This window comes from Mirounga leonina, unplaced genomic scaffold, assembly GCF_011800145.1.
Source record: "Mirounga leonina isolate KUSES-001 unplaced genomic scaffold, KU_Mleo_1.0 Mir_53, whole genome shotgun sequence".
NCBI lineage: Eukaryota > Metazoa > Chordata > Mammalia > Carnivora > Phocidae > Mirounga > Mirounga leonina.
In genome coordinates, this window is record NW_023270807.1 from 91,060,064 (window position 1) to 91,084,736 (window position 24,673).

General features: G+C 40.3%; 1 long non-coding RNA gene across 1 annotated transcript in view; it reads left to right on the forward strand.

The window, feature by feature from the left end:
* Positions 1-23,448: 23,448 nt before the first annotated feature.
* The window catches only part of LOC118001459, a 2,957-nt gene continuing 1,732 nt past the window's right edge, over positions 23,449-24,673 (forward strand). The window contains exon 1 of the long non-coding RNA XR_004676702.1: positions 23,449-23,731. This is a non-coding gene — a long non-coding RNA (uncharacterized LOC118001459). The remainder of the gene's footprint in view (positions 23,732-24,673) is intronic.

Below are 24,673 nucleotides of genomic sequence, written 5' to 3' on the forward strand. Positions count from 1 at the left end.
TCTTGCCTCCTGCCAGTCCTTGCCCATAGGTAGTTGACTGTGGAATCTCTCCTCCAAAGATCGTGTGCTGGATCTAGGATTCTGGATGGCTTTTCAGGGGGAGCAGACCTCCCTAAGCCTCTTGATTGATGACCTCACTTGCTTTTATGTGCTTTATTTAATAGAACCCCCAATCCATCTACCAAAGTACGTTTCCTCACTGAAAAACCCTACCAGTTCCAGGAAGTCTTCCCAGATTGATAAGAACACAGATATTTTATCTTGTCTCAACATTTCCAGACCTTGATATTGATTGTTCCCATCTCAGATATGCATCTAATACTGTCCCTGCTCCCTCCTTTATTACTCACGCTTGTGTGTAAATCTGTGCCTCCTGTTTTTGTTTTGCTATCTGATATTCCTATCATTGCTGGTGCAGAGCATTATTCCAGTAATAGACTGCATGGTTAGAATGGAAGGACTACCTTTCTTTCTTTTCTTTTTTCTTTCCTTTCTTTCTTTCTTTCTTTCTTTCTTTCTTTCTTTCTTTCTTTCTTTCTTTCTTTCTTTCTTTCTTCCTTCCTTCCTTCCTTCCTTCCTTCCTTTCTTTCTTTTTCTTTCTTTCTTTCTTCCTTTGATCAGTGAGGCACTAGCTATAATTACAACCTAATAAATGCTTTTCTGTTGATGATGAAATATTCCTTCATGGTCACAGACTGTACCTTCCTATAATCCAGGTACTGTAGGTCACGGGGAAACAATGGTGGGATGTTAAAGCTAATCAAATCTGGAGTCCTGTCTTATTAACAAACTGAAAACTTGGATATCTTTTAAAACAATTTCTTTATATACATGGAACCAGCTACTGTTATGGGTTGGGATTGAAAATAAATCCACAGTTTTTGACACAGACTGGAGTTTGGATAAAGACAAAGAACTTTCTAAAATGCCTGGATTACTCCAACTTTCAGGGAAGTCACCACTCCACAAATAAGGGAACATATTGATTTTTTTTTTTTTTCTGGTGGGGGCAGCAGATTTTTCTCTGTATATTTTCTTTTGACACATTGAATAGTGAGAAAATCTACCAGTAAGTTTTGGAGCTATTGCCATAATCACTAATTTCACAGGGAAGAAAGGTGATTGCAGTCATATTTTTGTCACTTTGTTGTTGTCCTTCCTGGTTATAATTCATAGCACTGTTGAATAGGGGTTGATATTTTATCGGGACTTATCAACAGGAATATGCACATGGAGAATGTTAAAGCTAGAAGGGACCCAAGAGCACTTTTGTTCTCTAAATAAGGAAGGAGATCTTTAGAGATGTGACATTTAAGATTAGACAGGTAACATATTGCAAAGCCAGGCCATTGGATTCCCAGTCTAGTTCCCTTTCCAGTAAACCATGCTACCTCTATGAGCTCTTGGTACTGAAAATAGGGCAGGGCTGGTAATGTTGAGAAATTGCTCCCAAGTTTTGCCTATTCACATAGAAGTCTTCATAGTGCTTCACTGATGCCTTCACTTTTTATAGAGGTGTTATTGTGGACGTAATCAATACGTGCTTGTGTATATGGAGCATGCCTACCCAGTATGTAAAGTAATGAGACACTATACTGAAAACTGTTGTTCCAAATAATGCTGAACCATCACTGACCTGACCCAGGGGTCTTTGTGAATGAAGAAAATTAAATAGGATGGCAACAAATATTTGATATGGGGGAAAGGGTTAAATATTGGAGAAAGGTGTGAAAAGGACAAATTTCCAACTTTCTGTGCCTTTCTTAGGCCAAGTGAGTCCAGTGGCTGGGCTCCTGGCTTATTGGCAGGGAGAGGGTGTCCCTCTATTTCTTTTATCAAGAACAAGAGGTTTCCATCTCTCTACCTCTTGAAGAGTTCTAGAAGTTTCTGTCTCCAGGTAAATGTAAAAGAAAAAAAATATTGTGTATAACCTTTTCTTGATCTTATTTCCTATTTCTTGTAGGGACTAGGCTATGGAGATGGTTGACCCATCCATAGATTAAAACCAAAAATGAAACAAAACCTCTAAACTTTTTGTAAACTCTCTCTCTTTGTACTTCCTTGTAAGTAAATCCTACGAGGCCTTGACTGTGTGCCCTGCCACATTGGGGTTCACAGGGCTCCTCTTCTGCAGCACTTAGAACTACTGAGGTGAGGGCAAGCCTGGTCCTCTGCTTCCCAGCATTATAACAAGGTCCTCATTTTGTTCTACTTTTTGGGGCAATTCCTTGCCCTGAAGCACAGGGCTTCCCTTCCCGAGAGACTCTAAAATGCACGTCTGTCTTCCAAAATTATGAGAATCTTAATTTGTAATAAAATCATATGAATGAGTTGTGGTAAGTTTTTGGCAGGATCTGGAAAATAATGGTTTCATTTAAACATGAATCACTAAAATACTGCTTCCTTCACATAATTAAGTCAAAGCAGCCCTTATTGTTAGAATTAAGAGATTTCCTCTACAAATCTCTGTACCTTACGTAGACTTTTCAGTATGGAGGTCTGGGCACTATAGCACAGAAAATGGTTCTCACAAATCTTTTCTCTAAAACATAGAAGAATGATGCATTGCTTCTTATTACCTTCCTAAAGAGATAGTCTCAGGTTTCCAGAGTATTAATAGGCTGATTATGACATGCATGAATAAATATACCAAAGGTGAAAAAAGGGAAAAGTTGAGGAATGTCCTTTCCCTTGAGGGAGATTTTTTAGTAACCATGGGAAGGGCATGGGGATCATGGTTATTTAGCATGGAGAGCACTGTGGTTGGGAACTTCTCTGGAATAGGAGCTCGGAATGTTAACCAGTTCCCCTTGTCCTAAATAGGACTGCAGTTTTGTGCAAATGGTGGTGGTGAGTCCGGAGATGCATTGACAGCGTGTGGGTTTAATGAAATATCACTGGAAGCTTTGCTTTGCTGTGGAATCAGTTGTTATGCAATAATGCTTCTGAGTCACATAAAGAATAAATAATGTTATTTCAAACAGTGTTTATTTGTAAACATAAGTAGACTTGGCCATGTTTAAGATGCTGAAGAAAAGAAAAATGCTCTCCCCTTTGGGAACTTAAAGTCTGAAAGACAACATGATTGGGAGCCTGAAGAGTAACATTGATTTTTCTTTTTCCAAATGAAGGAAATTAAGACACTTTTTGTCCTTGTCCCAATGACACAGATTCTTCCTTTCTGTTGCAAGATAGTCTTTGGTGATGAGGAAAAGTAAGGAGGAGTATGACCTACTTTCATTATAGAGAAATCCAGGCAGCTGACTAGGGAAAATACAGCTGATTGGAGAAGAAGGAGGGAAAAGTTTATAACATAAGTATTTTTTTCTTTTAGGGTAGGATGGACCAGTTATAAAATATGAGAGTTTTGGGGCCCCTGGGTGGCTCAGTCGGTTGGGCATCTGCCTTTGGCTCAGGTCATGATCCCAGAGTCCTGGGATCGAGCTCTGCATTGGGCTCCCTGCTCTGTGGGAGGCTGGCTTCTCCCTCTCCCACTCCCCCTGCTTGTGTTCCCTCTCTTGCTGTGTCTCTCTCTGTCAAATAAATAAATAAATAAATAAATAAATAAATAAAATCTTAAAAAAAAAGAGAGTTTCATTTGTTAACACATTCTGTGTTCCTATTAAGAGAATTTTTAATAATTGTTGGGCTCAATTCCTTCTTTGAAGTAGGGTCCCATCTATTCTTCACGTGGAATACCTTTCACACTGAATGATGTCCAAGGGGCAGAGTCAAGGTCTAAGTTATGATTACCCTGATAGTAGAGATAAACACACAAAGCGGGATGAGTTTCAAAGACTACTTTAAAAAAATCACATTTTTATTCTTCTTTGATTTGGTTAAGCATCCAGATGATAGTTCAAAAGAGTACACAGTGAGAAGTCCATTTCCCTTCAACCTCATCCCACAACAATCTAGCTTTTCTCCCAGAGACAATCATTGTTATTGTTTTGTTTTACTGTTCTGGAGATGGCCCATTAGAGGCTTCTTTTAAAAAGACTCTTTTAATCCTTCTCATAATATCAGGTCATGAAGCTCAAATGTTTCCCATCAGTGAAAGGTATTTGGACCCCTTTTGGCAAGAAGGATGAGTATAACCTGAGATTTTCTTTACAGGGTGAGAGTGCCTCATGACCTCCCTGAAAGGTAGAACAACCAACCCCATTTTCCAAATGAGGAAGCCTGTGATCCCAGAAAATTGTGATTTGCCTGGTCCAATGAGTTGTTACTGGTGGAACCGGAGTTCCCACCCGGGCAGCCTTACTCTTTCCACCATCCAGTGGTGCTCGACCAACCCAGAGGTGTCTTTGCACCAGTTAGTCTTCTCCAGTGAGGGTGCAAATGGGTTTTCTTCTTTTGAAATCATGCTTCCAAACAGCTTATAAGAAAACATCAGTATTATCCTAGCAAAATCCAGAATTCCAACAAAATAGTGTTGCATGAATTTAGATACACACAGACCCACAAACCTTCCTGACCTCCTCATAGCCCCCCTGCTCAACCATGGTGTCAGATTTAATGGTTGTCACCATTTCACAAGTTCTCTCGGGGAGAGTCTGTGCTTGTCTCTTCCATTCAGCCATGGTAAAACATATTGAGAAGGAAGGTGATTCAAGGCAGACTTGCTGGGAGTGCCAGGCAATTATTCACCATTTTTGGTGGTTTGTATCAGCAAACTTGCCATTTGTGCCCCCCCTCAGTGCACCCCATTTCATCTTTGAGGTGGTGCTCCTGGCCACAACAACTCTGAGGCATCCGATGTTGTCAGGTACTCTCTTAGCATCCCGTTTCACTATTTTGAGCATTCTTACTTGTGCACATCCTGATTTGGTTACATTTGGCCCAATTTCTTTGAGGCCCTCTGTGAATTTGGCCATGATGGACATACCACATTTATTTTAGAATCATTTTTTATTTTTTAGTTTTTTTAAAATATTTTATTTATTTACTTGAGATAGAGCACACAGAGGGAGAGGGAGAAGCAGACCCCTGCTGAGCAGGGAGCCAGATGTGGAACTTGATCCCAGGACTCTGGGATCATGACCTGAGCCGAAGGCAGATGCTTAACCTGAGCCACCCAGGCGCCCCATAGAATAATTTTTTAAATAGTGATCATAAATAGTTTCTGAAGCATCACTAGAAAGACATATTATTCCCCATTTGTATCACTGTTTCACTTTCAAATGTCATTAATAATTGGTTTGCATTATCTGTATGCTACTACCCCCAACTGTCTAAGGGTAATAACTTGGCATTAATTTTAGTCCATGTGCATAGTTCTGAAAACGATGAAGGAGAGATATACTCTTTTAAAGGAGATTCTTTCTGAGTGTTCGCATATCATCTGTATTCACAAAGAACGAGTGTTCTGCTGTTTATCCCCGATCCTGTTACACAGAAACATTCCTTATATCTCTAAATGGGCACCTAAAAATTAAAGCCCATTACTAGCAATGTATATAGGATGCACTCTCTTTTCCTTGTTATGTTCAAAGCCCAGAAACATGTGTGATGCAGATTAACATTTCTCATGATTAGAATGAATAGGCATTTAAATTGCTTTGTAATTGTATCAAAGTTTGTTGAAATACACTATTTTCTTTTCTTTTCTCAGTCATGTAAGAAAGAGAGTAAAATTCCTCATTTGCAATGTTAAAGCAGACATTGTATGTAGCATCTCAGTTCTCTCCCCTAGGAAACATGCCTGAAGATAACAAGGCATTTGTCATAGAAACTCGGCACTGAAGTGCATTGGTGGTTGAGGCTGGGCATCCCTGGAGACCCATCTGCCTGGGTGTCCTGGGGGAGAGGCAGAGACTGCCTTCACTAATGTAGCCAGACCATTGACTGTGATGGGAAAGCTCTGGTCTCTGCACACAGGACAAAGCATTTCCAAGCATGCTTTTGTAGAATGTTCATACCTGCTGTTATGGACTGAATGTTTGTGTTTCCCCTGCCCCAAAACTCATATACTAAATCTCCAATGTGATGGTATTTGCAGGTGGGGCTTTTGACAGGTAATTAGGTTTAGGTGAGGTCTTGAGGAGGGGACCCATGATGAGATGAGTGCCCTGATAAGAGAAAGAGTGACTAGAGCTCTTTCTCTGTCCACCATGTGAGGACACCGTGAGAAGACAGCCATCTTCAAGCCAGAAGAGGCCCCTCAGGGGGAAACTGAGTCAGCTGGCCCCTGGATCCTGATGTTCCCAGACTCTGGAACTAAACTAAATAAACCTAATAAATAAATTCCTGTTGTTTAAGCCACCCCATCTATGGTTTCTGTGATGGTAACCTGAGCTGACTAGGACATCTGCATACTTTAATGCTATTCTAACATTGAAATTTTGACTTATCCCCTTAACCCTTTACTTAGTGTTACTGTTTGCTAGACAGCCTGTCAGGTCAAAAGTCCTCATATTATTCCCTGGAAATAGTTTCTCCTCCAGTATCTCCTAGTTCAGAGATTGAATCCTGGTACGTTCCCCTAACCAAGAGTATTTAGTGTTTTTGTTTTTTTTTTAATTGCATTTCCTTGATAATTTATTCATTACACTTAATCGCCAACACTATCTTAAAATTCTTTCTTTTCCCTTGTCTGTGCATTTCCATTAGAATCAGCCCTGTGGAGGTTAGGACTTGCTCTCTTGTGCTCCTCAGGGCATTGCCAGCAGCTCGCTAGCATAGTACCCAACCCCAACAGGGGCTTAGTGGATGACCGAATGAGGAGCACTGCCAGGGTATGATGAAGGTCAGCAGGTGAGAGAACCTCTGATTCAGGACTAACTGGGTCCTTGAAAAGAGCTAAGGAATTCTTTCGAGGGTGTTTTTCCCAGGGTGTCTCTTTCCAGCCTCCTCTGGATTCCTTGTCTGGACACTGTCAAACTTACTTCCTTGCTTTGCTTTAAATTGACTATTCTAAACTGACCTGTAACGAGAAATCTGAACTAATAAAGTGGGTTCCCCAGAGCTTCTCTGAAAGAGCTGATGGAAGATATTGAAGAACTGCTTGGCCGGATTGGTAATCTTAAAACAAATTATAACTTGCACTCAGAACCAAGAAGAAATCTAGCACAGGCCCAGAAGATTATGGTCTCTGATTCTTCTCTGTTTTAGGTAGACTATCACACGAGGATCATTCAACACTCATATATAGAAAAGAGGGAGAAAAGATTTCTCCAATAAGCAATTAAGAGCCCTAAATAATTGCCTTGCATTATGATGTAAATTTGCATGCAGATAAGGAGAAAAGTGTGGGTGGAGTATATGTAGATTTTTATAATGTATTTGATAATTCGATTTTCAGTGGAGTATCCCAATGATTTTCTCACTGGGGGAAAGAAGATGATTAGTCACAGTTGGGGAACCAACTTAAAAATAGGAAATGAAGGGTATTGTAAACAGGCAATTTAGAACAGGGAAGTAGAAAGGGAGCAATGTTCAAGTCCTGCTTTTAACCAGACTCCTTACAAATGAATTTTAGTGCTTACATTTGTGAATAACATAAAACTTCTTTGGGTTGGAAGACAAGCTAAAAAAGAGACAAATGCAGAAAGTTCATAAGTTGGTGTAAGTAGGGATACAAATGGCAACTGGGACAATGGAGAGGTTTTAGGTAATAGAAAAACATTTATCAAGAGTTTACCATGCACTGGCCACTCTTCTAAGCACTTGGCATCTATTATTTTGCTTAGATTTATAATCACCATAGGAAGTTAGTGCTATGATTATCCTCATTTCATTAATGATGAACAACAGATAGTTTGCCCAAGATTACACAAATAGCAAATGGTGGAGCTGGATCAATGTCAAGCTAGGGATCCTGACTTAAAACTTGTGTGCCTTGGGCACCCGGGTGGCTCAGTTGGTTAAGCGACTGCCTTCGGCTCAGGTCATGATCCCCTGGAGTCCTGGGATCGAGTCCCACGTCGGGCTCCCTGCTCAGCGGGGTGTCTGCTTCTCCCTCTGACCCTCTTCCTTCTCTTGCTATCTGTCTCTCATTCTCTCTCTCTCAAATAAATAAATAAAATCTTAAAAAACAAAAAAAACTTGTGTGCCTTACCACCACTCTAGGGGACCCATCAAATATATAGAAAATAAAGGGAATAGAAACCAGGAAAGAGAGTAAAGATCCAGAAACTGTTCAAAGATGAAACTTCAAAGAAGAAAGAAGTAAAAAAAAAAAAGGTGTGAAATACCAAACCAAATGTTGTCCTATTGTCCTGTATTACAATTAGGATGCATTTACATCTGCATTTTTGTGGGCAGTTCTAGTCAGATTAATTTAAGTTGGTACCCACCAATAGAAGAAGATTGGTGATAAAAATGGCAAAAGAGATGAAAATGAAAGTTTGGGAGAAAGACTTTATTTTAAAGATGAAGTTTGAGAAAAGGCTGAGATGAATATCTATGACATCGTAACTGGCCAAGTAAATATGAGACATGACAAGGACGCACTCATTTAGTAATAAACCCATGGTGTTTTTACCCCCAGAGTTGGTGTGGGCAGGATATATGATATATATTGCTGTGTTTAACAAATTACTAAGAATAATTATAAAAACTCCTGAAAATAGAAACAGGTTCAGCCTACAAGAGTGATGCCAAGGAGGGTAGTCATGGGCCTTACCAAGCCAAGCGTTTCTCAAGAAAAAAAAAGAGAGAGAGAGAGAGCATTGAAGTGGTCAACCATGGCTTTGAAGTCAGGCAGACGGAGGTTTAAGTCCTTACTCTCCAGTTCACTGAGAAGTTATTTAATCCCTCTGAGATGTGGTTTCATCACCTGCCAACTGTAGATAATCATACTTCACTGGGCAATTGGGCCTGGCACATAATTGGCACAGAAAAAATGTTGACTGTTATTATGATTAAGATGATCCTATGTATGTCTGCGTGATGTGCTCCCCAAACGCTTTCTCTTCCCTGAGGCTGAAGCTTGTTGAGGGTTTCAGTTGGATTTTACCCTGAGCTGAGATTCTTTGGCTCAGCTCTCAACTTCTGTTTATATCTCTGTATGGACGAGGGGAAATCGCCATGACCTCCCTGAATCTTGGGACAATACATACTTTTGTGGCCTTCTCTTGTAAATTAGAGCAGCTTACCTATTTATTTCTTGATTCCCTTTTTTAATAGCTTATAATTATATAGTGGTCTCCTATGTATCTCTTCTGAACTTTGTTTTTTGGTTGCTTGGTTTGTTTTGATGATCCTTTTATGCCCGTAAGGTGAAAGGAGAAGGACGATGTGTGTTTGCCTTTCTTGTGGAGAGTGGACTCTTTTTGTTTGCCATCTCTTATCTCCTAGATTGAGAACCCTTGAGTCCAGGGACCAAACATATTGCAAGTAACAAAAACAAGCATTCTCAAAGAAGCCTTCTGCAATGGAAATGACAAGCTGAATCAAAGACAAAGTAGAGTGTGTTTATTATGACTCACATGTTGCCCTAGAACTTCAGAGTCTCTGCTCCATTTTGTTTAAATCAAGCGTGTCAGGTGATCTGGCCACAAGGACTTAGTGTGACACTAATGTGCACTTTGCTGAAACAAGGTCAGCAGTCAGGGCTGGAAGCTGCACCATAGGGAATTCAGCTGTGACAGTTGCCCACAAAATTAGAATTTAGGAAATTATTTCCTAAATTTCAACAACATTTCTCATTTCTGGGCAACATTGTTTTTTTTTTTTAATCTAATTTTTTTTTCCATTTGCCTTGTGAGGAGGTGACTCTTTTTCAGTTGACAGCAGTGAGCATTTGACAGAAGAGAGAAACAGGAAGAAAGAAATTGTCCAGAACTTTGAAATTATATATTTCCACTTCTATTATATTTATAATTTCAAAGAAATTGAGAAATATTTTGAAAAAGGGAGCACCGGCCAAAAAAAATTTATGATGAAAAGCAAATAGCTGATTAGAATTTGAGATTATGACCATTACTTTATTTGTTATTTTTGTAAGCTGACATCCACCTTAAAGACATAACTTTGGAAAAATGTATAAAATTAGAAACACATTGACAATAAAGCATGCTCACCCTGTCCTCTTAATTTTTACCTCAGCTTCAACTTTTCTGGCTACGGTCACAAAAAAAAAAAAAAAAAGGTCATTGAAGAACAGCATATTTTTGTTTAATCTTTAAAACTTCTTTACATGCTTTAGATGGCATCTACCTGAAGCCTGGGGCCCGCCAACATAGACACTTTGGAACTGATGCTTCGACATGTCCTGCAACACTGGTTTCTGAGATGGAATCCACTCAGAAATGCAGTCAACATCCATGTTTGCTTTTGATTAAAAAAAAATTAAATTGAATTTAAAAAAGGATCAACTACAGAAATATATCAGAAAATTTCAGCTACATATTAAAGTTTACAGAGAGAGAGAGAGACAGAAAGAGAGAGAGAGAAAGAGAGGGAGAGAAAGGGGGGTGGAGAGGGGCATGATGGGGACTGAAATGTGCATATTGAATTAATGAGACTCTGGACAGCTACATTTATAGCTGTGTTACCCAGTGCATGCAACTATGTTTCTCCTTATCCTTCACAGTTACTAAAGAAGTTGCCAAGGTCACCCATTTTCATTTTTTCTCCCTGCATTTACCCTTGTCTTTTTAAGGTTGGCTTCGAAATATATTAGGTACACCTCATATCCAACAATGACAAAGAGGGGATGGAAAAAAAGGTGAGGGCTCTCTATTCAGAGGGGCTGAATCTCATCTTTTGTAAATGATGTAGGCACAACATTCTGGGTGAAACCTTTGTCAGCTGAGGCAAAAGGCCTGAGCATTTGCTTTAAAATTTTTACATTTAGTTTTTAAAATTAATGTCCATTTTGGAGACACTGGATGAAGTTGTTAATGTGTTCTCCAGCAGTGAAGGAAGGCCCCAGGCTGCTTTCCTCACTGAGGGCACCTACTTTGCAAGTTAAGTTCAAATTCCAGTTTCCTTGTTCAACTTGAACAACACTCAAAAATTGACTGCAAAGCTTTTTTTTTTTTCTGTCTCTCTCTTCCCTTTTTGTTTTGTTTTGCCTTGTTTTTAATCATCTAATTAACGAATTCTGGATATAGATTAACTTCTTTCCTTCCCCCGCCCCCATCCCCCCAGCTGTTTTGACTGCCAGGACTAAGCACCACAGTGCTTTGATGGATTTCCTATTTTGATGGTAAAATCTTTGTTTTTCTTACAAAAAAGATTTTCTCCGCTTCCAATAAAACTCTAATCTTGCCCTTCTGACTCCTCATTCCCTGCATCCCTTCCTTCCATGTTTCAGGAAGGAGCAATTAAGCAATCCTGTCATGTTTCTTCTGAAAGTAGCAAAAAAAAAGTGTCTTTAAGGCCCTTGTGCTGTATCACGACATAAATACCTTTTCTACACCACCCAGAACATTTTGAGTTAAGGCAGGAAGCCTGATTCTAAGCCACTATTGAACTAATCCCTGGAAAAACAGAAGTGTGGAAGAAGGGAAGAGCATTGAAGGAAAACAACATTTTTTGAGTAAAAAGTCCAGTCTTTCTTCCCGTGTGTAGTTTAAAAGTGCTGACTCATTGGAATAAATTTGAGTTTCAGGTTGCAATTTTCTTAAAGTGGATTTTGTGATTAAACTCATTGAATAAACTCTTTCTAACCTGTTACATGGCATATACGTGGAGATTAAATTCTACCCCCTTTCCACCCACTCCCCTATCTTCCTGTCTATCAAAACCATTGCTATCTGATTTCTTTTTGCTAAGAGCCCCTGGAAACATATTTGCCTTGGAGTCCTGAGCACTTGGGCAGCTGAGGGAGGCCTGTATTCCTGGGCCGTGAGGTGCACTGGGATAGACAGCTCCAGAGAGCCCAGGGAAAGCGGCATTCCACTGAGTGTAAGGTCCACACCCACGCCACACCTTCAGAGACTGGAGGGAGACAGAGCCAAGGTTTACCAAGGGAAAAAGAGATCCCCCTTCCTTCCCCCTACCACATTTCCTTCCTCAGGTGGAGTCGAGCCGCCATTACTATTTTTCCCAATGACAGGAATTTGGCACTTGACCTCCTCTTCTCTTCTTTAAGACTCAGTAAAAGGTTAGGGACCATTTCTTCTGGGAGTGGGGGCCGTTCCTGACACCGCGCCTACCCACCTCTGACTTCCAGACCTCAGTCTTCTCCTTTTTATCCTCTCCTTGTACCACTTTCTTTGTTGGTCTCTCTACAGAGTGGGCACTACTCCTCCTAGCCACTGGACTCCAGGAGTCTTGACAACTCTTGGTAGCCTCTTGTCTAGCACTTCGGAGATGCACCATTGTTAACTGAATGAGCAAACAAACTGTGGGAGCCCACGGAGCTCTTCCCACTCCCTGAATGCGCCAGGAAGCCCCATTTATGCTGAGCCAGACAGAGCAAGGCTAATACTTCTTAAACCAGGAGATACTTTGGAGGAGGGGGAGGAGGAAAACAATGATAGAGGTGGTCTCCTGGTAAACAGAGTGAGAGCCTTTGTTAAGGGCCAGCAAATAAAAATAAGCTGGGACTCTCTGTTTTACTGGAACCCAGATTCAGGGCTGGCTTGTTTTATCAGAGTAGGCCAATCACAGATGCAGTCGTGTCAGTTTCTGCGTGTGCTTTTCCCTTCCAGTTCTGTGCTGGAGTTGAGGCCATCAAAATGCTGGTATGATCTATACCAGTCGTCTCCAAAGTTTTTAGCTTTGCCTTCTACGAGTAAAAAATTTATCAGCCCACATCTCCTCTTTCTACATAGCTATAAATTATATGTGGGCACTACTACTTGGCTAGTGGATCATGAACATTATAAAATATTACTCATATAAATTAAAAGATGAGACCAAAATATAAATAGAAATTCCAGCATTTCTTCTCAGCCGTGGACAGATCCTTGTTGCACTCTCCATGGCCGGCACACCCCGGTTTGGATGTCACTGCTCTAACATGACCTTCTCCCACTTTCCTCACTGTGACTTAATGATTTGTTCAAAGTCAGAGCATGGGGCTGTGGGCTACTTAGTCTTCTCTCTGCCCCAGTTTACCTCTTCTGCTGATACAGCTTTGTTTATCTCACAGAAATATAGAGATCAATGGATGATGGTACACTTGACTCTAAAAGTGAGGTCATTTGTTTGGTATATTGTGTATTAATTCCTTCTAACCTATACTGTTTTCTGGGAAAAATCTTATTTCATTGAATCATGTTGATTCTTCCATTAAGTGCAGACGAGGGAGTAATCTTCATTTTTGAATTGTGGAATTCTGGCAGTTGGGGGAATCTTAGTTGTGACCTCTAGCCTAGTTTTTACCCAGTGACAGGGGGAAAATGAGCCATAAAGACGATAGGAGGTTTCTTGATATGGCAGATAATCCCTGTTGCCTGCAAAACTGACCTTTCCTCCTTTTCTCTAATTTTGTTTACCGTCCTCTGAGTGGCCACATGCTTGAAGGCAGGCTGGGCTCCATCTTCAGCCCCAGGGAGTGTATCCTGATTATGATAAGTCAGTCATGGAAATTGCATTCATGAGCCTTGCTAAGTGACTGGCTTTATGCTTAGGCACAGGACATGGTCAGTCCAAACTTCTTGGAAATTTCTTTCAGTTTAAAAAAGGGAGTCAACGGGTAGATACTGCTTTGCTGTCTCTGGATCTCATCATCTATGTGTGACGTGGATATTTCAGTAGCCACCTGAAGGGCACGTAGGGATAACCTGTCCAGGAAGCCTGGCAGAGTAGAGACATGGTCACAAGTCACGGAGATGTCAACTTGACCGTAGTGGGGCTTCCATAACTCTGGGTTTTGTGCGATGAAAAAGAATAAATGCCCTCATGGCTTATATCACTGTTAGTTGCCTCTCCTGTTATTTGTAGCCAGGTGCATTCTAACTAAAACACATAACTGGGGGTTAGAAATGGCAGAAATGGAACAAGAGTCCAGAACTTCAAAATAGCAAGTAATATCCTGCTTGGTTTTTATTTACAAATAGCAGCTTAAAAGAATTAATTCATCCTGCATGGGAAGGGCAGTTTGTTCCTTTCACTTTAGGAACTTTAGTCCCTGTATACTTAGAAGGTTCTGGAAGAATATAAAATTGTTTGATATAGGAATGTTCTGCTTCTTCGTTTCTACTGAATGTTTGGCTTCGATGACATCTTGATGCGTTTCTTCTGAGAAAACATATTTACTTTTTAATATCGAGCTTCCCATTCAGGGATACCCAGTTACAGTATAAATTTCATCTGTTGGCAAATATGATTTGCCTACCGAGGCCCTAGGCCAACAGTCTCTCAGTGAATTAGTGGCAAGACGCCTGAGAGTGGAATCGGGGTAGTTGTATGCTCAAACCACAACTCCATTTGCTGCTGGTCCAAGCTGCCGTTGCTGCTGCCGATTAGCCGGGACACTCAGAAATAACCCAGAAGCTTATAAAGGTAATGAATGGTTTCAAATCACCCATAGACACCCAGAGTAAATGGAAAGCTTCTGTCAACATCTTTAATGGTTTCAGTTGGTAAATTATTAACAGAATATATGTGGAGTCCTCAGCATTTCAAATACATTTCCTTTCTGAACAAGAACATCGGAGAACAGTCTCTCCTGCCAACTTGCAAGCTGCAGGTGCCTACTCTCTGGCCCCTGTTTCCCCTCCTCCCTCTCTCAGATGGTGTGGAGGCTTCTTCTCTCCCTGAAGGGGCTTCTCCTTACGTGGCTAGGGGCTCTTCACTTCTCGTGCACGCTCACCCTGGTCCAGGCCCTGTCGTGTGACTGGTTTCATTCCATTCAACTCCTTTCCTGGCATGTGGGGGAAAGATCACAATTTGGAAAAAAAAAAAAAAAGCAAAACTGGATTCCAGTTAAGAATCTGCAACTCACTAACTTATTAACTTCTAGTAAATCACTTAACTTCTCTCAGCCTTGTTTTCTTCACCTGTTAATCGGGGACAGTCCTACTATACGTGTTGTTTGCATCTCATACGTGTCAGAATCAAGTAATATAATCCCTGTGGAGAGGCTGGGAACCTTATGATTCTGAATACTTACAAATTTTATTGCTTATGTTGATATTTTTCCTTCAAAGGATGTTGACACACAGCCACTCAAATGTTCCAGTTCTGACTGACTCAGTAGGCCGGAAGAACAAGTCCACATGCCAATGAGTGGAGTGACCCATTTGATACATTTGTTGGAAAATATCGGGTGTGTTGTGGTTTTTACACTAACAAAGACTGAGAAGCTGATTCTGTTATTATTTTTTACAGCAGCATTTCCTGACTTATACCTGGCATGCTAGGTAATGTCCGTATGCTGCTCATATTCAATATTCAAGGTAGAAAGGGGAAAGGCTCAGAAGGGGGGGCGGTGAGAGAGACAGATTATACTTTATCAAGATTTTTTTTTAAGAGCACAAGCTGTTATATTGTTATGATTATATCTGTGGGGCAGGAGACATGATCTTGAATCAGAAGACAATAAAATCTATGGTCTATACCTGTCACTGACTTGATGGCATTGGGCAAAATATGTAAATTTTACCCATGAAGGAGATGGAAATGGGACTCATACCTACCTATGTGGTACATAGGGTTGCTGTGAGTATTAAATGGGATAATACACAGAGTAACTAATGCTGAATGATGCTTCCTGAATGTGTGTGTATGTATGCACTTGCGTGCATGCTTTCATATTACCCAGTTTTTGGTGTACTGAGAAGCTGCCCATTCAACTGATCACTTATTGATCACTTATAAAATCATAGTCCTAGGTTGTGAGGCAATGAACTCACAGGTGCTTAGAATCTAGATAAGAAATAGAGAAGACAAGGGCCCAGAAAATAAGGAAGAGTACAGATGGGAAGTAAATAAGGATGCTAAATATGGACCATCATTGGCTGTAAATCCCGAAGAGTACAAGTTCCCTGAGAGCTGAAAAATTCACAGAAGTTGTGCTTCACAGGCAGGGTTCTGGAGAATGACTATGTTTTGAATCGGGGAAGACAGTCCAGGTGTCAGATCATGAGGAGAAAAGGCATGCTGAAGAAGCAGGAAGAAACCCAGACCGGCAAGAACCGTCAGCAAGTGGGGACTGGCTGGGTAGCAAAGTTTGGTCAAGCGTTCTTTTCATGGATGCTGCCATTGGTTCCAACACCAATGGTGTCTACCTGGTCATTGCTCATAAATTCTTGCTTCTTAGGACAGCAGCTGTGATGAACAGTTCTTGGAGACACCTCATTAACATGTGACATACACTTGTGGCCCGGCCTTTCTCTTTGTAAAGAATTGCCTGTTTGGGTGCCTGGGTGGCTCAGTCAGTTGAGTTTTGGACGCTTGATTTCAGCTCAGATCATGCATGGTCTTGCAGTTGTGGGATTGAGCCCCGCATTGGGTTCTGCCCTCAGTGCAGAGTCTGCTTGAGATTCTCTCTCTCCCTCTCCTTCTGTCCTTCCCCACCTAAAATGAATAAATAAAATCTTAAAAAAATTTACCTGTTGCTCAACAACATTTACTGGGTGGTTTTGGTGTGCTAGGCATCAAGAAAGGTTATAAAGAAAGTAGAGAGCATGCAAGATCCCCGGCCAGATCATTCTAATTATGCACGTAGGGTAAAACACACACGTAAAGAGAAGACATCTTTATAGAATAGGATAGCTGCATGTGTTAAGAAAGAATGTGTTTTCTTGAAAAACAGCATAATAGAAATAGAACACTGGGTGACACTCCCTGTTGTCAGCACAGGTGGGGTTGTTATGAAGTCAATGGGTGTGCAGCGCAGTGTTTGGAAAACCTGCAATCAGGCTTTGACTACTTTGCCTTCAATACAGAGGCCCACTCAGCCTTGGCGAGCCGTCGGCATGCCACACTATTTCCTGTATGCCTGGCAGGTTACCCATCGTATTCTTGTCTTGCTCCTTCAAAGCAGCACGATGTGTTCAATGATTTCTTCTTTTTAATCTTCTTGCTTGTCTTCTTTTTTATTCATGGAGCATGTGTCTCCATTTAATCCTCCTTAGCCTGACCCTCGGTATAAGCTGGACGATTTCTCTCCCCTGTGACTGATGATTCTTTCTCTGCAGGACTTTCACAGTGTTCTGGAGGAGGATGCTCCCTGCGTCTTGCCAAGTGTTCGGGCAGACAGCACCCAGAGAGGTGAGTTTGCTCCATCTGCAGTTATGGATTACATAAAGAGAAAATATGAATGGGGAGGTGAAAAAAGTGGTGTTATTCTTGGAAAATGAGATTAAGTCACAGCTACGTAAGGTTTTTTATGTGCCCATAAACACAACTGATAGCAACAAAAGAGCCGCCTGTTTACAGTCAGATACCTGCCAAATCTTTCAGAAGGTGAGGAGGAAAGACTGTTGGGGGTGGTGGCTACAGAGGAGCTCCCCGCAGCGCGGGCTCCCTGGACCAGGGACTGGGTCTCTTTACTTCTTTGGCCTAGTACAGCGCTGGACACATCTTAGATGTCCTCTTAGAGCTTCGTGGACATGAATAAATGAACAAACTCCAAAAGGCCTTCATGGATTGGAGGTAGTTTTAAGCAGATGCGCAGCCTTCTGAAGCCTAACTTCCAGATTTAGCAGAGGATCGTCTCGGCTCTGTATTGTCCCTGGACCCACCTCAGGTTTTGGTAGTTTGGTGTTTCCTCTGGAACAAAACCACTATTTGAGGCCTGAAACCAGAAAGTACCTGTGCAGCTTCTGCTCAAGAAATACCATTGGTGGCTACAATGTCTTTTTATTCCCAGAGTTTTCTTCTCTCAGACTCCTTGCTATTCATATTAGACTTCACTTTCAAATGCCTTCAGAACTTTAACATTTACATTTTTTATATGAATTACAGCACGTAGCATGTGAGGCATTCAAAATCCATACCTATTTATTTTCTGGATAAAACACACATAATTTCTCCTAGGACTAAATAGAAAAAAAATGGAAGAAAATCCACATTGTGACTTTGTATAGTAATGTCCTTGGGGCTAATGCTATTTTTAAGAAAAAAAGAAAGATCTGTTTGTCTAATGCTCTAAGTAAGAATGGACGGGGGATACGGGCACTTTCTTTGACTACAAAGAAATCATAGTTTGTGCCATTCAAACATATTTTTCTCTCTCTCCTTTCTACCACCCAAAGAACAGAAGAGAACAAAACAAAAACTCTAAAAACAAAACAACTCACAACAATAGCTGCATTGACAACAAAAACAACAACGAACAAGAGGATTTAGGTGGAATGGTACCAAAATTAGATCAGCAAATGAGATTTGAGAATTTCATGGGGCTTATATAATTCTAAGAAAGAGATGTTTTATATGTTGCTATCAAAGGAAAGTGGGAGAGAAAAAAAGAAAAGAGAAAAAAAAGCAAAGCAAAGAAAAAGCTCCATGTCTGGGCTACTCTTTCTCCTCAGGGACACCATGAGTATTTGGGATAAGGTGGTCAGTCATATTTTACAAATACTATAAAAAAATTCTGATAGAGACTGAAAATGGGTTGGATTCCTTTTGATTAATTGTACATTTTATCCCCACTTCCAAAATTCCTAATGTTTTAAACTTTTTTAAAAGAGGATTTCTTCCTGTTATAGTTTATAAATGTCTCAAAGTGTGGGTGTATGGCAAACCATTCCAAATTTACCCTCAGAAAAATATTCTTTAATTTTGACTGTTCCGGTTCTCCATTTGACTTTTGCATGAGATTCCTCAAGTTCTCTCTGCTCTTCTGTCTTTAAACGCACACTCTCTCTGGGTAAACTAATTCATTCTCATGGCTTCATTGCTGTTGATGGCCTAGTTTTTACACCCATCACTGACATTTCAACTGCTCTTCAGACCCATGTGGTAAGCAGGGGTAAGAAATCTGAATTTAGACCTATTTTCTACATCTAAGAAAAATATGATAAAGATCGAACTCAACTACTTTTCTCTAGTTCTTTTAATAAAGTCAATGACACCATCATTTATTGAGTTTCTTAATTTCACAAATATGCGTGGCTGTTTTATACCTATGATGCTAAGTTCTAGTACCAAACAGGCAGAGTCCCCGATCTCATGGAGTATTGCAGTCCAGGGGTAGAAATGTATTAGAAAAATAATCACACAAATGTATAATGACTAATAGAGATAAAGGCCGTGGACAAACTACAGATTCTTACAAGTGTATAATATAAATACCTCAGTAAAAAAATGACTTTCAAGCCTGTATTTCCATCACTCCCATATTTAATCAATCACTAAGACCTATTGGCTGCACCCCTATTTTTGAAGTTGCGACTCTGTTGGGGGCCCTCTATTTCTGACATTCGGATTACTCCAGTTGCATCCTCACTGGACTCTCTCTATTGCAAACCATCAGCATATAGTTGCCATGTTAATATCCTTAAATGTTCATTTCTATCACATCACTCTTCAATTTGAGAATCGTCAATGTGTCCCCTAAGGCCTATGGAATCAACTTCAGGCAGATTTCTTTGCCTAAATGCTTTCATTGGACTCATTCAAAACATTTCTATCATACCTGTTCATTCAGCTTTACTCATGCTGTTCTCCACACCCAGTGCTGCCTTCCTTCTCTTCCTTAACTTGCTTTTTATCGATGCCCATGATTCTCCAGTTGTGAACCTTGAAGGTAAGGGAAACACAGGGGAGGAATATGGGAAGTGGAGAGGGTGAGAGCTGGGCTCTGTTCTTCTGGCTCTGCTTGGATTTCTGTGTTAAGATTTCATTGGAAGAAAAGGGTTCCAAAGCGAAAAAACACTTGAAGATCTATGCAGCATTGAAGTTTCCAATTAAGATTCATCTTCTCCCAGGAGTTGTTCTTTACTAAGCCTCTCTGTTCCACATTGACTTTTCCCTCTACCTTCAACACTGTGCTCCTGGGTGTGATGCACTTGCTTACCTATTGTCTTGTGTTGTACTTTTAATAAATTGGCCTCCTTGAACGCTAATTTATACTTCTTTTGCATCCCCCCTGGTATGTGCTTTATCTTGGTATAAATGAGTGAATAAACCAACGAACACGTGAGTACTCGATGGTTATTTTAGCTAGTGGAAAATTTCTGTTTCTATAATTATGTTTTCAATCTATTCTCCATTTTTGGCAACAAAATAAATAGAAATAATATCAAAAGTGACATTCACCTAGATGAGGGTGAATCTACATAGACGGTCAAGAAATAAAGGAGAGAGAGGGCTGGAGAGAAGAAGTGAGAATGTTCTCCCTGAAACTCCTCATTCACTGGGCTTGACCTCCTGCCCTGTTCTGTTCTCTTCACTCCCCCCAAAGTTTACGTGGTCCAGTTGGCTAATCTGTGACATGGAGTTTCAAACTTTGTATCTTACCTCCCTTAGGGCAGAATGGAAATCTCTTGTAAGTCCAAGGTCTAATTTGGTCAATTGTAATAATGTGAGTTTAATTGGATCACGAATAGTGTTAGCACTTATTATTAAAGCCTGTTCCTGAAATATAAGAGGACACTGATCTATCCAAATTCCCAACTGGGAACAAACAACAAAGAGAACAAGTCCCTGCGGTGGCTTCTCCACTGAGCCCAAAAAACCACATCTGATAAGCTATGTAATTTGCTATAGCAATTTGTGCCAAAAATAAAGGCACACTTTTGCAGAGTCGCACATTTCTAAGAAAAACTGAACTCCGCCTCATGCTAATCCAGCTCTTCTTTCTCTTTCGAACTTGATGTTCATGGCTAAAAGATATGAGGTTGCGTCTTAGTCCCATACATCTATTCTACTGGCGCCCCTTGGCCAAATGGCGAGGCCCATCCTCTGCCAGTGCCCCTAGGCCTCTCTCGCTGTCACACTGAAACATGAAGGGTGAGCACAGGCAACAGCAGTGGTCTGTTTTACAACACCCCAATAACATGATGTCTTTAACAGCACAGCAGATTCTTGGCTGATGGCCCTGGTTAAAGGAAGAGAGGCACAGAATCTTCGAAGTCATCAATTTTAATGAGCACTGCAACTATTCCAGTAAACTAGATCCCTTTATTTTTGTTTGCTAGACAAAGAAACCTGATACATCCAAGACATGTATTCCTTTTTAGTTCAGCACCAGGACAGGAACTCGTTTTTTTCACCACCAGTATTAAGCCCCCAGTGGTGATAAAAATTCCTGTGCAGTCTTTTGGAGGCAAAGAATAAAAGAAGCTACAAGGGGGGAAAAAACAAAACAATACTAACTTTTGAAAAAATTCAGGCTTTTTTTTGGCTCAGAGGTTAAACATGAATTGTTTGAGTTCCCTTTCAAAGTTGGAGGTGGCCAACATATCTCATAAGCTTGGATAGTTTTGTGGAAGTTACAAGAGAAATAAGAAATTTCATCTGCATTTTCAAAGGCAAGGAATACTCAGTGCCGTTTGGTGTGTGTGTGTGTGTCTCTGTGTGTGTGTGTGTGTGTATGAGGAAGAAATGATCAGATAAAGCCAGAAGCAGAGGAAAATTTGCCTAATTTATTTATAACTTAATGAATTAAAATATTTTGAAGGAATATTCTGAATTTTCTGGGCAAGTCACACTAGAGGTACTAAGTAATTCCTAAAGGTTCACAGTGAGAAAAACAACAGGTAAATTGCTCGAGATGTTTGTGTATCAGAGAAAACAACAACCTGGCTTTGCCTCTAATCTTTTTCATCTTTGTGCAAACTCACTGAACTCTCATTCCAGATCTGAAGGCAACAGGCAGGCATTTGTTTTAACTCCTTAAGTAAACTCGAGTTCTACAATCGTTAAAGTTGAAAGTCCTTGTATAATCACTAAATTACACTGCTCATTAGTAAGGGATTCGTAGCAAGGGCAAGCTGTGCCATCCTTATGAATTTTTCAATCAAAAGAAAAATCCTCCTCTTCTCTGTTAAAAAATTCTTTAAATACAGGGGAAAAAACAACTCAGAAAAAAAATTACGCAAATGGCAAGGTAGTGACAGGGCATCTATCAAAGTGGCTCTGGAAATTCCAATTTTTAAAGTGCTATAAAAATATCATTATTAATGATGATTGACTGGGTTTTCAGAGCCAAGATATTTCAAGGCTGCTAAGTTAGAGTGGAGTGCGAAAGCAGGGGTGCTAAAATGGCTTCAGGGTTCCCTCACTTTGTTTCTTCATTGATTTTTAAGTAACATGTGAGCACACTCAAATTGATGATTTTCATTTTGAATTAGTTTGGCCTCTGTCATGGAGAGCCTTCCATCTTTTCCTGAGTGTCAGTGTCTAATTCATCTTCATCAAGTCCCCAGCAGGAAGATTTGGATCTTATTACTTTTTGTTTTACAGTTTTATCGTTTACAGGAAATTGGGACACAGAGGAAAAGAGAGGTGCATTTACCCGCATTTTCAGTAAACTTACCCAATAGGAGAAGATAAGCCTTCCCTCGTGGACCTCGTTGAAGCTCCTGGATTGGACAGTCCCAGGAGGTGGGAGAGTTGAGACCCTAATCCAGTACTCCCTTGAGATATTTTGTTTGCTTGTTTGTTTTTGTTTCTTTCAGATTCCTGAAGTCTTAGCTCCGGGTCTTTATAAATTGGATACCTTGTACCTGTGGTCTTTATGGACCTAGATGTCCTCTCCATTTTACAGATGGGGAGATTAAGGCTAGAGAAAACACATTACAGGACTGGCAAGACTGTATTAATTTCGATATGGGTAACTGTTCCCATGAAAGCTTTCTATTTTGCACTGTTTTCAGTCACTGCCAAGACTGGGGAAAATGACAAGGATGGTTTTGTAAAGTGTAACTAAAATGTGCTTGAAGAACATTACAGAAAGATAGAGATAGTCCTGTTTAGTGTTTAGGTAATGCCCAAGGTCCAACTTGGGGAACTTCTTTAAGGACGCAGGGAAAAGCACGTCAACACTGACAAAACCCATCGTTGACTGAGCAAAAATCTTTTCCTTTCAACCCCCGAAAGCGTCCTAACTCTCAACCCTCTGCTTTTAGCTGTGAGCCTTGCTGTACCGAGTCTGAAGACTCATGCATCCTCCTCCAGTCCTCTGGGAAGACATCAGTTTGTCCTTTGACCATGTGCCAAAGATGGAAAAAAAAGAAGAGCTTTGACAACTGTGAACCAGGAAATTTTTTGTTTGTTTGTTTTTTTAAAACGAGATTTGCCAACCCCCCCCAAAGAAATTTTGTCTAAGTTACAGACTGTCAGTCTTTACAATCACCCTTCCTTCTTTTTCTTTTCTGAATCCCGCTTTTTCACGGAGGGTAGATAATCTTTGGCATTATCCTCATTGGCTCAGCTTAGCTCTCAGTCCCTTGGGGTCCTGCTGACTCTATAAACTTTCAACTTCTAAATCCAGTGCTGGCTCACCCAGGAAAGGAAAAGGCAAATTGAACAATAAAATTCAAGCTGTAGCTTCCGTTGTGACTCAAGAGCAGAAAATGTTTTTAATGTCCAAGAGCACATAAGTGCCATTAATCACCAAAAATTTATTATTTCTCATTGGGGTCCCCAAAGAAACACCATTTTGCCCAACTGCATTATTATCTGGAATTTGAAAAGCTTTTCAAAACTAATTACCTGATTGAATATTTACCTAGGGTTGAGCGTTTCAGAAGCTCTTTCATAGAAATTATATATGCCGAAAAAGAGAAAGTAGCATTTTTTCTTCCTTTCTTTTCTTTTTCATTTCTCCCTTGTGTTTCTCTTCCTTTCCTTAGTGACCCTTGCTGTGTCAGCCTTTCTACGCATGATCAGTTTGCTGTGATCTATGGAAAACTCCCACCTCAGGAATTTGAAGCCTGTGGTAAGTCTTTTTATTTTTTGAGTCCAGGCTATAGATTACTTTTGTTTTGAGAAAGCCTTAGAGGCTTGTAATATAGTCACAACTTTTTATTTTTTGAACTGCATAAATAAATTAAACCTTTTTTGGAGGGAGGGATTTTTTGCAGGTATAAGGTCAGGATACTTTTCTATTGTATCTCTGAAATATTTTTTTTTTTCTATATAATAAAGCATACTTTATTCTAATATTTGTACATGTGAGTGTTTATAGATCTTCTTGTCTGTACCTTCCCTTGACTTCTGAGATACTGCTCTCTCCTGCTTTTCTCTCACCTTCGCTTTCCTTTTCGGTTGTTCAGGTTTTTGCTACTCCTGTGAGCCTCAACCAGCAGTTGGCCACACCTACGGTTGAAAATGCAGAATCTCAGGCCCAGCTTCAGAATAATTCTGATTCTAAGACAGAACCTGCAATAAGATCCCTAGATGATTAGTTGGCACCATAAAGTTTGTGTATCTCTGAAATATTAAGTATTATTTGGGTGTTCACACAATAAGTTGATAGGATCCTTCCTTCCTTCTCTTCCTTTTCTTTTTTTCTCTCTCCTTTCTTTCTTTCTTCCTTCCTTCCTTTCTTTCTTTCTTTCTTTCTTTCTTTCTTTCTTTCTTTCTTTCTTCTTTCTTTCTTTCTTTCTTTCTTTCCTTTCTTTCTTTTTTTTTTTAAGATTTTATTTATTTATTTGACAGAGAGAGAGATAGCAAGAGCAGGAACACAAGCAGGGGGAGTGGGAGAGGGAGAAGCAGGCTTCCCGCTGAGCAGGGAGCCCCATGTGGGGCTCGATCCCAGGACCCTGGGATCATGACCTGAGCCGAAGGCAGACGCTTAACGACTGAGCCACCCAGGCGCCCTCTTTCTTTCTTTTCTTTCTTTCTTTCTTTCTTTCTTTCTTTCTTTCTTTCTTTCTTT